Source organism: Silene latifolia, unplaced genomic scaffold (genome assembly GCF_048544455.1).
Source record: "Silene latifolia isolate original U9 population unplaced genomic scaffold, ASM4854445v1 scaffold_248, whole genome shotgun sequence".
NCBI lineage: Eukaryota > Viridiplantae > Streptophyta > Magnoliopsida > Caryophyllales > Caryophyllaceae > Silene > Silene latifolia.
The window spans coordinates 104,910-121,985 of NW_027413195.1; the positions used below are offsets into that span (position 1 = coordinate 104,910).

Below are 17,076 nucleotides of genomic sequence, written 5' to 3' on the forward strand. Positions count from 1 at the left end.
AGTTTTATTTATTTTTTTAATTAATGTATAATAGGAATAGCTATGTAATTCAATTGTAATAGTTATTCTTACCGGCGTTTCCAAAAGACGGATTACATCGACACGGAGTCTATTTTTGGAAGGTGTTCCAAATCCCACAAGAAGAAGCCACTTTTGGAATGAAGAGGTAAGGGACCAAGGAGTTGGTTTTCGAAATGTAATAGACTAGTTTTTATTAACTAGGTGGCCATACTAGGATTATTCATATTCTTACTTGTTTGCTTGTTTTATTTTCGTGCATGCCAAAATCGACATTCACATGCATTTTATTTTCGCGGTTGTCAATTCACGTCATTTACATTCACCGACTTAGTTCACTTATAGGGAATTTATGACTAAAATTGACAAGATCTTTCACATAACTAAAATTGAGATTAGCCTTACCAATTAGTAACACCTATGAATCTCTTGTTCATTAGAGCCACACTCGCCCAAGCGGGGTGTTCTCTTTTTACCTTGGGTAAGTAGGGTGGTAAACGGTTATCACACGCCAAAATTGGTTGGACTCAACGGGATATAAGACGGTCTTGTCTTCCGAGGCTAGTAGATGGATTTAAAGAAATTCGTCGACCAAGAGTTCTAGAGGTAGAATTAGTCAACGTGACTTACCGAATTTAGACAATTATGGGATGTTTCGCCCAAGCGATGCGCATTTTTGTTTAAAATTTGGGTCTTGGAATCATTTATATAATGTTGTGGGAGATCATTATATAAATTCTAAAAACTTGTTAAACATGTTTTCACAAGTAATTTTTTAAAACAATGGATGTTAATATTTCCTTATTTGTTGTAGCATTTTAATTCGCAATGGCAACTTCATCAACTCCATCGACTACTTCACTAGGCAAAGATTCATGGTTAAGGTGCATAATGGACAAATGTATCTGAAAAGATGACGGTAGTAACTTTCTTGAATGGGAATCCAACATCAAAAGTGCCGCGTTGTCCGACAATGTGCCCACTTACTTGACCGATGCTCCTCCCATCGAGCCCGGTCCAAGGGCTTCATCGGCGGTGCGGACCACCTATGATGACCATGTGAGGATGTCGAATGATATCAAAAATGTGTTGATATGGTCAATGTCCCCAAAGCTCAAGCTATCATGCATTTATTTAAATGCGTACGAGATATTCACTCGTATGATTACTATGTTTTCACAAACACCTAAAGTCCGTCAATACGATGCGGCGGCACGCTTCTTTGAAGCTAAGCTTGAGAGGGGCCAAAAGGTTGGTCCGAATGTACTCAAAATGGTCGAATATGTCGACATCCTAGAGCGTCTAGGGTGTAAGATTCCTAAGACTTGTGGTGGATCGTATCCTCCACTCACTTCCAACCAAGTTTGCCCATTTTAGGGTGAACTACAACATGAATGGCATGGATAAGAGTTATCATGAAATTCATGCACTCCTCACCCAAGCGGAGAGGGATATAGAAGCTAGTGGGAGTGATAAAGGGGATGTTTTAACCATGAAGTTAAAGAACATGACCCTTGGAGTTAAGAAAGGAAATGGGAAGGAAAAGTCCCAATTCAATAAATCGTCAAAGAAACATAACAAAGGAAAGGGGAAGGCCGTTGAGAATGGCAATCCCAAGGCAAAAAGTGTAAAACACTCCGAGGCCGAATGTTTCCATTGTAATGGGAAGGGGCATTATAGGAGGAGTTGTCCCAAATACTTGGAGGATCTCAAGGAAGGGCGTGTGACGCCTATTAGTATGATTTCCTCTCTCTATGTGATAGAAGTTAATTATGCTTGCACTTCCACTTGGGTACTTGATATCGGATGTGACTCTCACCTTTGTAATCATTTGCAGGGTTTAAGGGACGTGCGAGACCAAGGAAAAGGGGATGTGGATCTCCGCATAGGCAATGGAGCTAGAGTAGTGGCCGTTTCCGTGGGGACCTATGTGCTCACTTTAGCTAGTGGTCTAGAGTTGTATTTAAATAAGTTTTATTTTGTACCAACTTTAACCAAGAACATCATCTCCATTTCCGCGTTAGACACGGAAGGCTTTTGTTTTATGATTAAGGACAATAGTTGTACTTTTTCATTAAATGATGTGGTTTATGGCAAGGCCATTTCAATTGGAGGCATTTATGTTTTAAATGATGTTAATGACGTTTATTATGTGGAAACTAAAAAGCTCAAAACGGGTGATCCAAACGAATCCTACATTTTGCATTGTCGTTTAGGCCACATAAACGAAAGACACATTAAGAGACTTGCTTCATCAAAAGTGCTCAAACCATTTGGTTTCGAATCTTATGGTACATGCGAGTCTTGCCTTCTAGGCAAGATGACTCGTGCACCTTTTGCGGGAAAAGGGACACGAGCTAGTGAGGTTTTGGCTCTCATACATACGGATGTGTGTGGACCATTAACCATCACCGCTAGAGGAGGTTTTCACTACTTCATTACTTTTACTGATGACTTAAGTAGCACTACTACAAATCCCTTACATTAATGACACTTTTCTATTGATGCTTTTATAAAGCGTGGACCCGTAAATAACCCTCCAAATTTTTTTTGGAAAAACCGCCATATATCTATGCTAAATTAATTAAATGGCGCAATTTCTAAATTCACTAAAAATAATCCCCGCTAATAACGAAACACACGCACCCCACTCTCATTATCATTTCATCTTCAAAATAGATTATAACAAACCCTAATTCCTTCAAAATTCTGGGTTACAATCAACTGGCAAAGACGATTATCAGCGAATTTCCATTCAATCACTGGCAAAGACGATTCACGCTGCCAATCAACTCTAATTCTTCACCTCACAACGATACAATCTGCTTATTGCATATAGTAGGTACCGTTTTCACATTCATTTTCAATCTTTTTATGTTATTGATGGTAATTTTAATTGCTTTATAATCGGGTTATGGGCGTTCTTCCTAATTTTGATCATCAAGAAATATTATTATGTTATTGCTTATGGTATGTTCAGTGTTTGTTAAGGTCATAATTCAGGTCATTGATCAGTCATGAATAGTAAGTTATAATCGGGTTAGGGTTATGGCCGTTCTTCCTAATTCAGGTCATCATTCAGTCATGAATAGTAAGTTTTTGATTCAAAGTAGTAGTTTTGGGTCTGGTCAGTGTGTTGTTAGGGTCTGGTTAGGGTTACCCTTCTCGACTTTGGATAGGGTCAATTCGGATTAAGCTCTAAAGAAGCATTAACATGAGGCCATATCATTTTAGACAGAATCAATATGCTACTTCAATATCCAAGAGAGGAATTTACCACCTCTGAAATAGTTTAGTGACTCAAGACACCACAACGATTCTCTCATAAAATCAATTATAATATTCACCATTCGTTATGTATGTTTGGAGGTTGAATACAGAGATACTAAAGATGTTCCTATATGAAACATTGAAGTTACAACATCTTCCAAGGAATCAACACTATTAGCAGCATAGTTTCCTATAGGCCTTCCTCCATAATCCATGAACTGTCCTTGATTCATTTTCATCGCCATGTCGAATCCCGAATTCTGGACTGACTGACTGACTGTATTGGTTTCCATTTCAGATAGTTCGGTGCTTGATTCAGATTATTGCCGCTCGGGACTATTTAGACACTTGGTATGTATCAATCTTTTCTCTCCAAATGTTTGTTTTTGTTCAGATCATGCGATTTTTGCTTGGTTTTAATTTCATTTCTGCTCATATTTTCATTTTTTTTAGGTGTTTAATGTAACCATTTTATGATTAATTGTGGTGTTATGATAGTGGCGATGATTTATTTGATTAGTGTGTTTAATTTTGGGGATTAGAGATAGTTCTTGCCTTAGGTAGGGTTTAATTATTTTAGTTAGCATCTGCGGTGTTGATTGATAACTGAGACTTGAGATAGCATTTGTGGTGTTGCTTGATAATCGAACGGTGGAACTATTGTTTTAAAATAAACATGGTTTCATGTGCCCTTGCTATTTCTATATGTCCCTTTGTGTGTTCTAAACATTGCCTGAAACTTGGTCCGTTGCAGACCATGTGGTGATAGTATTTGAGGATAATCCAAAGGCTATTGAGGTCAGATGGCCATCTGCAAACCTAAATAACTAATGAACATAATGCTACAATACATCAGTAATGATCCAGCTCTTTCCCGTTTCAGATGCAGATGGCAGGTTCCCCCACCCAAGTTTTAATACCCTTATGCCCACTATTATTGCAGATTGCCAGCTGCCTTGACTTCCACCCCTCAAAAAATACACCCTTGTTGGTAAGGATAGAAATTATGTGGTACTGTTGTACAATTTGGTGAAGGTTAAGTTAACTGAGCTTTTGGGTTTGTCTGCATCTCCATTATGAGTGTATCACCAGGTCTTAGTATAATGGTTATGACGGACGTGTCGTGACAATATAGATCACAGGTTTAAAATCCCCCTTCCCTGTTTATTGTACTGGCCAGCTGGCCTTGCGCCTCATTTGACACCAAGATATTACTCCATATGAGTTTATTACCAGCCAGGAAGGAATAAGTAATTTTAATATTTTGTTTCAATATTTTTAGAGTATTTAGTAATTTCTATATTTTTCAATTAAGGATGTATTATTGAGCTCGGCTGGACCTGTGAGTCCTGATTGGACGTGGAAATTTGTGTTAGAGCTCTCAGCCCCAACTAGCTAGTCGAGTCTAAAAGATTGAGATGTCTAGTAAGTTGAAGTTGGGGCGAGGTTCAATCATATTTTCCCTTCTTAAAAATTTAACTAAGAATATATATAAGCAAGATATAAACTACTATGTAATTTTTAAATATACTACGTAATTTTAAAATATAATGGAAGTATACTTAATAACATAATATTATAAATACTAAAACTATGATATACCAAGTACTACAGAGTAGTAAATTTTTAGCTTCGTCTATTACTTTACATTGCTCAAATGTTATGTTGTTTAACATGTTCATTTGGTTTGGTATTGTATTTGAGTAGTTGTAAAGTATTAAATAAAGCTTGCTTGAAATTCCATGTACTGAAATGGGCTTATAATCAGATGACATATCCTGAGAGTATGGTTACACACTTACAGATTGGACTGTCTCGACATGATAAGGTCCTACAATATGGTTAAACGGACCCTCTCACGATATCATATCATCTTATTCTATACTTTTCGATAATTTATATAGTTACTAGATATTCTAAGCACTACAGAACTTTAACTTTATTTACTTGATTTAGTTGATAGTGCACACAAACTAATTGCAGCCTTAATTATATGATTAAACAATTACAGTTGTACTACAAAAAATGAAAAAACTTCGCGTGTTATTGACAATTAAATTAGTTCAGCAATCTGTCTGTAAGTGTATGTATGTGTATGACTATACACTCATGGTCCTATAATTTGGAGAATTTTTGTGACAACATTATGATATGTGTACTGGTATCTCAGGATATGTCATCTGATTTCTTTTTTCCGGTGATGTTTTTTGTGTTTTCGTGAATCACTTTTTTTTCTTTGAAGTCCGACCCTCCAATATTTTATTAGTAATAACGTTTTTACATTTTGAATCTCAGGTGTGCTGTTGATTGCTCGCAAAATTTGGAGTTGTGATTCGTAGTTTCCGATTCATCTGTTTTTGGATATCAGGTACCACAAATAAAATAATTCTCTCTTCTCTTCTTTTGTTTAGTTTTCTATTGGAGTTTTTATTGTTTGTGATCAACTTCGGTGATTCTCGTTTTATGTCTATTTTATGTACTTAATTAAGCCATGTTCACTTATTTATCTACTTAAACATACAATGAGTATTAAAATACTTAAAACGTTATTATATTTACAGGGTCATGATTAGTCGTTATTTATATTGTACTCTACTAAGTATTAGGTTAGAAAGATAAATCCTACAACTCATGTCTAGGAAACTTAGCAAATGTTTTTTATACAATGAGTATTAAAATACTATACATGTTTAATCAATATGAGTGTGTCTGTTTTTTTTTTGTGTAGACATGGATACAAGTTGGATTACATTGCCAAATGACCATTCTAACTACATAGATGGTTGTTTGAAATTTATTGCGATAGCTAAAGAAAGTCTTGTAGAAGGAAAAACAAAGTGTTCTTATAAAAATTGCAAATTACGTTATTGGTTGCCGCTTAGTGAAGTAGAGGGGCATATTTTGTTCAAAGGCTTTTACCAAAAGTATACAAATTGGATTTGGCATGGTAAAGAGGGTGTTCTTGATCATATAACTGGTGTTGATGTCGGTAGCACTAGTAAAGGATCATTTGTAGGTCGTGATGATATGAGTGGTCTATTAGATGCAGCTAATTTGGTTAACGTCTCACACTTTTCTAAAGGAATTAATGATGAACTTCCTCACTTACAAATGAAAAATAGCGATCTCGATGATCTATCTATGGGATGTAGTTATAATGATGATTCAGATCATGTGTATGGATCTGATAAGTTATATGGTGATAAATCTCATAATGAATCTAATAAACCCTCAAAAGGAAACAACGAGGAGGAAGATGCAAAGTATGAAAGATTGTTTAAGGCCGCAAATGAAGAACTTTATGAAGGATGTCAAACTTTCTCAAAATTGTCCTTCATTTTACACTTGTTTCATATTAAGTGTATGTTTCATTGGTCTAATGATTCATTCAATAAATTAATTGAACTTCTACTCGAAGCATTTCCCCAAATCAAAGAATTCCCGTCATCTTATTATAAGGGGAAAAAGTTAATTAATAACTTAGGCCTTAGATATGAAAAAATTCATGCGTGTCCAAGTAACTGCATGCTGTATTGGGGGAATTTTCCGAAAAGGAGGAGTGTCATGTTTGCCACACATCAAGATGTAAAACAATCAATGGTGAAGGTAAAGCAAAGAAAGGTGAAGGAGCTAAGGTGATGAGATATTTTCCCCTCATTCCTAGGCTTCAAAGAGTATACAGCTCACCAAAAAGAGCAGAAGACATGAGATGGCATCATAAAGATCGTGTAAAAGATGGAAAACTAAGACACCCGGCAGATGCTTTAGCTTGGGAACAATTTGATTCTCGTTATCCTGAATTTGCATCTGATCCTCGCAATGTTAGGTTAGCACTAGCTACTGATGGGTTTAATCCATATCGTTTGATGAATACTATGTACAGCACATGGCCTGTTATTCTAATACCCTATAACTTGCCACCTTGGCTGTGCATGAAACCATCGTCATTTATATTGTCATGCATAATTCCTGGAAAATCCAGTCCTGGTATTGATATCGATGTATTTTTGCAGCCCCTACTTTATGAATTACAATTGTTATGGAATGGTGTTGATGCTTTTGATGCTTATGAGGGGAAAAAATTTAAATTACGAGCATCTTTACATAGCACTATTAATGATTTTCCTGCTTATGCCATGCTATCGGGATGGAGTACAATAGGCTATGATGCATGTCCTCGCTGCACTCATTCAACAAACTCTGGTAGGTTTGGGGGTAAGATTTGTTATGTTGGACATAGGCAATGGTTAGATGAGGACCATACTTATTGCTCTCAAGGAAGTTTGTTTGATGGGACTACAGAGTATGGTAGTGCTCCAATTTGTGATACTGGGTCTGATGTTTTGAGACAACAAGAAGGGATTGATTATATTTATGGCAAGTCTAAAAATCGTCGAAAGAGGAAAAATAGAGCTAGAAAAGTAGGCGAGTCAACTAATGTCCTCATTAATAGTGAGGATGACAATAATGATAATTTATGGAACAAAAAGAGTGTGTTTTTTAAGTTGCCTTACTGGGAGCACAATCCTCTAAGACATAATTTAGATGTTATGCACATTGAGAAGAATGTGTGTGACAATATATTAGGTACACTATTGGATATGGATAAGGGTAGAGTTGATGAGAATGCTCGAAGGGATCTTGAGAAGTTGGGTGTAAAGAGGCATCTTTGGCTTAAAGATTTGCCTAATGGGGGAAAATACATGCCTCCAGCTTCCTACTCCATGTCCAGCGAGGAAAAAAAGATGATTTTTAAAAGTCTTGCAAAAAGTTAGAGTTAGGATGGGTACGGATCAAACATTTCTAGATGCGTGAATATGAAACAACAAAGACTAATTAATCTTAAGAGCCATGACAATCATGTTTTAATGCAAGATATCCTACCCATAGCATTAAGAGCATCCAAGTCCACAAAAATTATCGACTTGCTTGGGGACTTGTCTTCTTTTTTCAAATCTTTGTGTTCTCCAACTCTTGATTCCAACGAGTTAAATGCTCTTCAATCAAAAATTATCCTTGTACTCTGTCAAATGGAAATCGAGTTTTTGCCAACCTTTTTCACTATCATGATTCATTTGTTAATACACTTAGTAGAGGAGGTGAAGATTGGTGGACCTGTCCAGTATAGATGGATGTATCCGATAGAAAGGTACATATCTAAAAACCTAAAAACCTGGACTGTTGTTTAGCTAGGTATTTTTCAATATATTACTCAATAATAATTCATTTTTCTAAAGGTATTTAGCTCATTTGAAATCATATGTGAGAAACAAATCCCAACCAGAGGGATCGATTGCTGAGGGGTACATATTGGAGGAGACTATTACGTTTTGTTCAAGATATCTTGAAGGTGTTGAGACCATCTATAACAGATCTAAGAGAAATGACAATGTTATTCAAGACATGGATTACTACATGTACCAATCTGGTGGTAGAGTGATTGGAATGATAGAAAAAGTACGCTTAGATGACAAAAGCTTAAAACAAGCACACCGCTATGTTTTGCTTCATTCGGATGAGATGAAAGTGGTCCTTGAGTAAGTATATATTAGTATGATTTCTTATGTCGGGCATTACTCAGTTTTTAACATGTCTCTTAAGTACAATGTTTTTCCTTGATTGAAGTGAATTCCTTTTTAAAAAGCGCCACGAGAATAACCTTACTTCTATCCCAAGTGACGAGAATGACTGGATTATCAATGAATTCTCAGACTGGCTTCAAATTCAGGTTTTCTCCTTTTATTTCTGAATTTAGGTTTTCTCTTTATATTTCAGAAATTTTTTAAAACAGTCAGCAGTTTATGAAAATACTTGTTAAATCATTGTTTCTTAACACTCTTAGGTTCAAAACTTAGATACAAGTACCAAAGAAGGACAATTAAGAAAAGTTTTGGCCGGCGGCTTAACTAGAAATGGTAAAAGAATGACCGGGTACATGATCAATGGGTACAAATTTCAAACAGTGGATCGCGAGCTGCATAGAAAAACGCAGAATTCTGGGATAATGGTTGAAGCCGATAGACATATATATTATGGAAAGCATAAAGGAATTTACGAGTTAGATTACTTTGGAAAGTACAAAGTTGTAATGTTTCGTTGTGATTGGGTAGACATACACAAGGGGATAAAATCATATCCAGATAAGAGTGTGTGTGTGTAAACTTTTCTAAGCTGATGCACACAGGCCGAAATTTATCTGAAGATCCCTTTGTTTTCTCATCACAGGCAAAGCAAGTCTTTTATGTTGAAGATGGGATGCATAAAGGCTGGCTGCATGTAATAAGGACTAAGCCTTGAGATTTGATTGAAACTGGCGAGATTTTGTTATAAGTAACATAATTTCGTGCTGCAAGTTGTATTTTTAGGATGACATTGTTTTAGGCTTTTTCTTTATCTTATTAATGCTGATGACATTTCTTATAGAGGCTGCTGGTTTTTGTTTATATTATACTGCATATGCATTCATTTATATTTTCGCGCTTCATAGACGTATATTTTCAATTAACTGTAATTAATTTATGTTAATGTGTACTGATATTTTTGTTATTGTTTAAGGATAAGAAAGGTCAGTTGATTAATGATGAGTTATCGAAGCAAAAGAACACGGGCTCAAATGACGATGAAGGAGGTTGAAGCGCAAAAACTGAAAAAATTAAATACTCAAGCGGCTGCATTGTCTTCCGAAATTGCATGTGATGGAGGTGATGGAAGATGGGGACCATTTCGTCCTCCAAATGATGGAGCATCATACCTTGGTACTGACAAACATTTGAAAACTTCTGCCCATGATAAAAAAAAATGCCCAACATCCTGTTATCGAGCTATCACCTCATCAAAAACCTCACCTGATCTCACCAATTCAAGACACTACATCTAGAAGGGTAACTGTACAACAACCACAAAATTTCCAATCTAAAACCACCACTTGTTCCCATTCTAATGCTACGGAACAAGCAGGTACTGCTGCTACAAAATCACATCCTATTTGGAAAGAATCTTCAATTAAACCATCAGTGGGACACACTACTATTCCTCATCAAACCAATCATTTGAAGTTCAACAAATCTTCATCGCCCTTTGCTTCTAATCGCCTGCACACCTCTACTACATCAAGCTCATCGGCACAAGTTTTAGCAGCTACACAAGCCCCTACTACACAGCCTCCTATTTCGCCTCATACCAATCATTTGAAGTCCAAATCTTCATTGCCCTTGCCTACTAATCGTCCTCACACTACCAAATTCTCATCTGCTACACCATCAGCTCCATCAACTCAAGTTTGTGGTGTAACCACTACACAGGCTGCTAGTACACACGCTACTATTTCGCTTCAAACTAATCCTTTGAAGTCCAAATCTTCATTGCCCTTGCCAACTAATCGTCCGCACACTACCAAATTCTCATCTGCTACACCATCAGCTCCATCAACTCAAGTTTGTTGTGTAACCACTACACAGTCTGCTAGTACACAGGCTATTGTTTCGCTTCAAACCAATCCTTTGAAGTCCAAATCTTCATTGCCCTTTCCTACTAATCGTCCGCACACTATCAAGTTGAAGTCTAAAGTAGTTAATAAAGACGCGTCGGACACACCGTGACACTGTGAATGAAGATTTAGTCAACAATGTGAAACCTTTCAAACCAAGACGGCACAGGGTCGTAATACCTGATTGGCCTGATGAAGTGGCATTTGATGAGAAAGATGAGGTTATGACTGTAGGTAAATTTCTTTACTTTACACAATATATTAAAGGGTTATTTAATGACAGGTCACACTCATTTTACTCTTTTTTTTTTTAAATAAAAAAAAAACTAACATACATTACTCCAGCTTAACTTTCATACCCACCACTCCAACGGAGATAACTGTGTGAATTGTGATGCCTCCCCCAGATGCTTATCCATGGCTGTCAATTACTAGTTAAAAATCAACTAGCCTTTATACAATCCAATGAATATAAGCTCCAATATAATAAACACTTCTTATCTCAGTTTGGTGCGCATCTTTAAAATTCGGATTCAATTAAATCCAAGTGCTTTATCGGATTTTTTTTATATCCATTATTCATTCACTCATCTCTTTCAATACCCCAGTTAGTTTCAACCATCAATGCTTTTAGAACTGTAAAAGGAGCTTCGCTACAACGTATCAGAGTCCCTCAAATTAGCTACTTGGAACCAACACTCAGGTTGACTTGCCTGAATTTGTCTAATGTTGGGTTCAGTGGGCAAATATCGATAGAGATCTCGCGATTGGTTAACTTGCTCAGTCTCAATCTTCCATTTATTTTTTACTTGTTTGGAATTTATCCTTTGAAACTAGAAAACCCCAGTTTTGAATTTATCCTCTGAAACTAGAAACCCCTGAATTATGTTTTGTCTATTTTTGTTCTCTTTTTAAGAATTTTGTGATCTTATTTGTTTATTACATATCACCATTCCATTTGTGCTCAATTGATTGACAGATAAGGAAGGAAACTATAAGACGGTCAGTTACGCTATTCAACCGCATGATGTTTGGCATGATAATAGTACTAAGTACTTTGTGACGTTTAATGAGTTTTATAACCACTCAAAATGGGAGGACATATTCTTATTAGATTTATCGGCCATGTTTAAAATCGAGCAAATTTGTCCTATTAACGAATTAGATTGGCGCCATGTTAGTGCACAATTGAAAGTTGACATTTTAAAGCTAATTCGAGTAAGTTTTTAGTATATGCAGATAGTTTGGATTCTTATTTTTTTTTGAATTAATTGACAAGATAATAATTCTTAACAGTTTATTTGAGTATCTTCTTTACATCTCTTTTTCAAGGATCGTTTTGTGATACCGGATGGAGAATTATTTGACCAAGCAATTCTCAAGCGCACGGGTAATAGTGTAAGGCAATATAGACATCACTTGAAGAAGATATTTTTCAAACGAACGATTACGACCAAAGAACAAATATATGAAGCAGTGCATGATGGACATCCTCGTCCTAGTTGGATTCGTTTGGTTGATTATTGGTATTCCGATAAGGGACAGGTACACCTTTAATTTAAAATATGAAACAAAGTGTTCTTCACTCTTGCTGGTTAATTTCAAATTTTGTGCTTTTATAGTGAAAATGTCTGTAATATATATTTCGTACAGAGATTGGCTGAATGCGGAAAAGAAGCACGTGGTAATCAAAATCATATGCATACAACGGGGCCTACTAGTTATGCTAACATACGAGCTGATTTTGTAAAATTTCTGTAGGCACGGAAAATTTATTAATGTGCCGAATAAATAAAATGAATTAATTATTTTGAGTTAATACCAAATTTTAACTTAATTTAATTATTTTGTCCCGATTAAATGAAATACGGGTCGATTCGGATTACAAAAGGAGTTATTTGGATCAATAAACCCAGAAAGAATCAAATTTGGGCCAAGGTTGCTAATAAACCCACAAATGGGCCTGTGACCATCAAAGTCCAACAAGGGGATTTAAAACTCTATAAATAGAGCTCTTCTCATTCATTCAAAGGATTGAAAATTCATAATTGCAAAGGAGCTAGAGAGAACAAGGTACAAATTCCTACAAATCCTCTCTGTTAAAATCATTGCAAGCAGTCAACAAGCACATCAAATCGTGCCGCCTGCGTTGAAGATTCAATCACAAGTTCAAACCTTCAAGAGAGATTCAAGTCATCGCGACCCTCTCAAGAAGTCAAAATTTACATCGCGCGTAGAGCAATTAAATTTGTCTACACGCGCACCCTCACGTGTACCCCCGTACACGTACCCTTTGACATATTAGAATCAGAGGATACATTAGAGATTGTACACGTACTTTTGATATTTATTAATAAAAATATAATTGTTTCCTTGTTTTGTATTTCAGTTATCGTTATACAAAATTTGCTGTTACAAATTTTGGTGAACCCGACGTGAAAATCTCTACCTCTCATCTCTACTGCTGTTTTATTCAAGTCTACCAAAACAAGAAGATGTCTACTAAGCAAAGCGTCTCCTCCGATCCATCCAAGAAGACCTACGCAGATATCCTGCAGGGTACCCCCATTCTTCGCTACCTCCCTCGCTACGCGATCGATTTAGCATCTCCACAAGAGGAATGGCGAAGAAGAAGGTTGTCAATCGCTTTGCCAGTCACGCTATGCACACGTCCCAACTAGGCCGCGCAAGTTCTCTGTCGCCTCCATAGCCGCGCTGCTGCTACAGCGCTCTGGCCGCCTCTTCTCCTTCACGCGAGGAGACTAGAAGTGTTAAGGTTGACAAAAAGGCTTCCCCCTGCAAACCCAAAGCGTCGCCAAAGAAGAAAGAAACATCAACTCCTAGCGTCGCTTCAGTCATGGTGATAAGTGGTGATACTCTTGAGGATCGAATGCAGAAAATGAATGAACTCCTTGAGAAGATGATGAAGGAAAATGAAGAAAAGAACAAAAAAATTGATGAGCTCCAAAAAGAGGTGGTGGCACTCCGTGACAGGAAGGCCGAGAGCGAGCATGGTGACACCGATAGGGATGATGATAGCGATAGAGAAGTTGGCGAGGATAGGGAAAAGCCAAAAAATGAGATCAGCAACTTCACTGAAGAGAAGCTGCAGGAGTTAATAGCCAGGACGATCAAGTGTCAGTTGGATGATAGCTCGACAAGTAGTGGACGCTACATCAAGCCTTACACTAAGAGGATTGACAGTCTGCGCATGCCATCTGGCTATCAGCCTCCAAAATTTCAACAGTTCGACGGGAAGGGGAACCCAAAGCAACACATCGCCCACTTCGTCGAGACATGCAACAATCTTTGGAAAGAAGGTGATCGTTTGGTGAAGCGAGTTCGTTCGTTCGCTCAAAGGGATCGCGTTCGGATGGTACACAGATCGGACTCGAGTCAATTGACACTGGGTCACATGGAAGATGAATTCCTCAACAGATTCTCTGACACCCGGACGTGTCGTCGGATGAGCGAATTGACAAAGACATCTCAATGGCAAGACGAGGCACGTCGTCGATTACATCAACATGTGGCGTGCGAGTCCGGAATGCAAGGATCGCTTAAGTGAAGCGTCAGCAGTTGAAATGTGCGTCAACGGGATGAAATGGGACATTCTTTACATCCTGAAAGGGATCATGCCAAAGAGCTTCCAAGACCTGGCTACCCGCGCCCATGACATGGAGATCACAATCAAAGAACATGGTAGTGCTCGACCAAGTTCTTCTAAGGTGCCAAGTGAAAAGAAAGAGTTCAAGAAAACTGATAAGAACTCCAAATCGTCGACAAAGGAAACAATGGTCGTCGAAACCAGCAGTGCACCTGTCAAAATCTCGTCAAAGCCTAAGTATGAAAAGAAGAAAGAGTCATTCTCTTACAACTACCAACGAGACAAGCCTACATTGAAAGAGTTGCAGGCTAAGAAATATCCATTCCCAGATTCTGACTTGTCCGGAATGCTTGATGACCTCTTGGAAAAGAAGGTTATACAATTGCCAGAGTCCAAGCGCCCTGAGCAAGGAAACAAGACAAACGATCCCAATTACTGTCGTTATCACAGGCTGGTGAGTCAACCTATTGAAAAGTGTATAACACTCAAGGAGAAGATCATGCAGCTCTCCAAGGAGGGGAAGATCATTCTTGACTTGGATGACACAGTAACTACAAATCAAACTACTGTAGTCTTGGAGCAACTTGACGAGCCGATTATACGGCAAGGACAATGTGTGTATATGTTGCAGTTCGGAAGTTTTGAGCCTGTGGCATTACAGATCCAAGGGTCATTGCCGTCGCTACCTCCAATGTCATTGGAAGAAAAACTACCTCCTCAGAATAAGAATGAGGAAAAGAAGCATGAAGATGACGAGGAAGGCTGGACTTTGGTTACGCGCAAGAAGTCAAAGAAACAAACAAGACAGAGAGATAGCGCAACTTTGTTCACCGTCGAAGAAAACAATCAAAGAAGACTAAACCTCGCAAGACGAAGGGAAAGAAAAAGCCCAAAAAAAGTGATCAAACCACATGTCTTGCCTATCGATGTACTTGAGCAAGAACTACCGAGTCCCGTCACCTTAAAAGAATTCTTCCCACAAGACTTCTTAAACAAGGTTACTGCGTGCACCATCTCCTGCATCAAGGTGGCGACGATGAAAAGAAGAATGAGGAAAGGGGCCTAGATGATGCGGTATCACCACAACGGTCTCATTCGAAAAAGAGAACGAAATAGTGGCTGCTCTCGATGCCCTTCCTACAAACATGGGGTGGAAGCAAATCTTTCATCTACCTAAAGATAAGCGTAAGGCGATAATTCAAGGACTTGAGAAGCGTAATTGTACGCGAGGCAAGATGAAGGAAAAATGCGAGCCTCCCGAGCAATCGATGGATGTGTCTCCGCAATGCGGCTTTGAGTTTCTCGGATGAGGATTTACTTCTTGGATCCAAGCCTCACAACAGGCCACTTTATGTGTCGGGGTACATTCGGGGGCAAAAGGTCAAGCGCATCTTAATAGATGGAGGCTCAGGAGTCAATCTCATGCCAAAATCCACCATGAATGAATTAGGGATCACAATGGATGAACTCTCGAGTAGTCGAACAATGATTCATGGTTTCAACTTGAATGGGGAGCGCGCAGTTGGCATGATCCGCGTGAACCTTACCATGGGTGATCTTTCTTCCGACACGTTGTTCCATGTCATGGATGGCAAGACATCGTTCAAACTATTGCTGGGACGACCTTGGAAGCACGAAAACGGAGTTGTCGCCTCAACCCTCCATCAATGCTTGAAATATTATCGTGGTGGTGAAAGGAAGATAGACGGAGACGCCAAACCCTTTTCTAAGGTCGACTCTTTCTTCGCTGATGCAAAATTCTTTGAAGAGAATGGTACTTCCAGTGAGTTCATGCCAACCACCATCTCTTCAACAGGAAAAGGAGGTAAGCGGGAAAAGAACATCATCAAAGAGGATGAAGCTGCAAGTCCTACTAAAAAAAATGATGTTAAGAAAGATGTAGACAAGGCCAGCAAAACAGATACTCCTGTTGCATCACCCAAGAAGCAAGAGACGCCGCAGAAAACTACACCACCAGTATTACGATACATCCCGAAATCTCGCCGCAAAGATGGAGAGAGTCCTTTTGCGGAGTGTCTAACACCAAAGATAGAGCCTAAGGATAAAAAATCAAGTCTGGTGTTCAAGCAGGAATGGGTGGCCAAAGTCGTTACACCTCTACCAAGTTCATCTCAAATGAAGATTGTGAGACCTCCTCCGAATGGTTTCGTCTGTTCATCCAGTCAATCATCAAGTGAGGAAAATAAGGGGATATTTGATTCCAATGCTTACAAGCTACTTGCGAAGGCTGGATATGACTTTACAAATCCGACTCCTCTCGGCAAAGTTATAGAAGTTGAACCGTACGGTCTTAACAAACCGCAACATGAAGTGTTCAAGCAAGATGGGAGCTTCATGGTGACCAGGGCCGGGCTCGGATATGAGTCTCCTGCGCCTGTGAAGATTGGTGCTCGTAGAAAAGGGGCTACTGCATCTTCTCAGCACATCACAGTAGAAGAGGTCGAAGAAAATGAAGAAGGAGAGGAAAAGATGCATCCATCTTCAGTCTTCGATCGAATAAGTCCACCTGCAGAGAAGTGTCGTCCTTCTATATTTACAAGGTTAGGGAGACCAAATGCTTCAACCAAACACATTTCTGTCTTTGCTAGGCTTGGCAATCAAGGAGAAAGTAAGGTCAAAGTGTCAACACCTTCGTTGCGGATAAACAAGAAGGGCGCAATACATGAACGCTTGG

The 17,076-nt window shown here is 38.4% G+C and overlaps 1 long non-coding RNA gene across 1 annotated transcript; it reads left to right on the top strand.

Moving 5' to 3' along the window:
- The first annotated feature begins 7 nt into the window (after nucleotides 1-7).
- Nucleotides 8-2,126, top strand: LOC141639002 (uncharacterized). Its single transcript, XR_012542328.1, has 3 exons — nucleotides 8-166; nucleotides 833-1,754; nucleotides 1,856-2,126. It is a non-coding gene; the product is annotated as an uncharacterized LOC141639002 (long non-coding RNA).
- The last annotated feature ends 14,950 nt before the right edge of the window (nucleotides 2,127-17,076 follow it).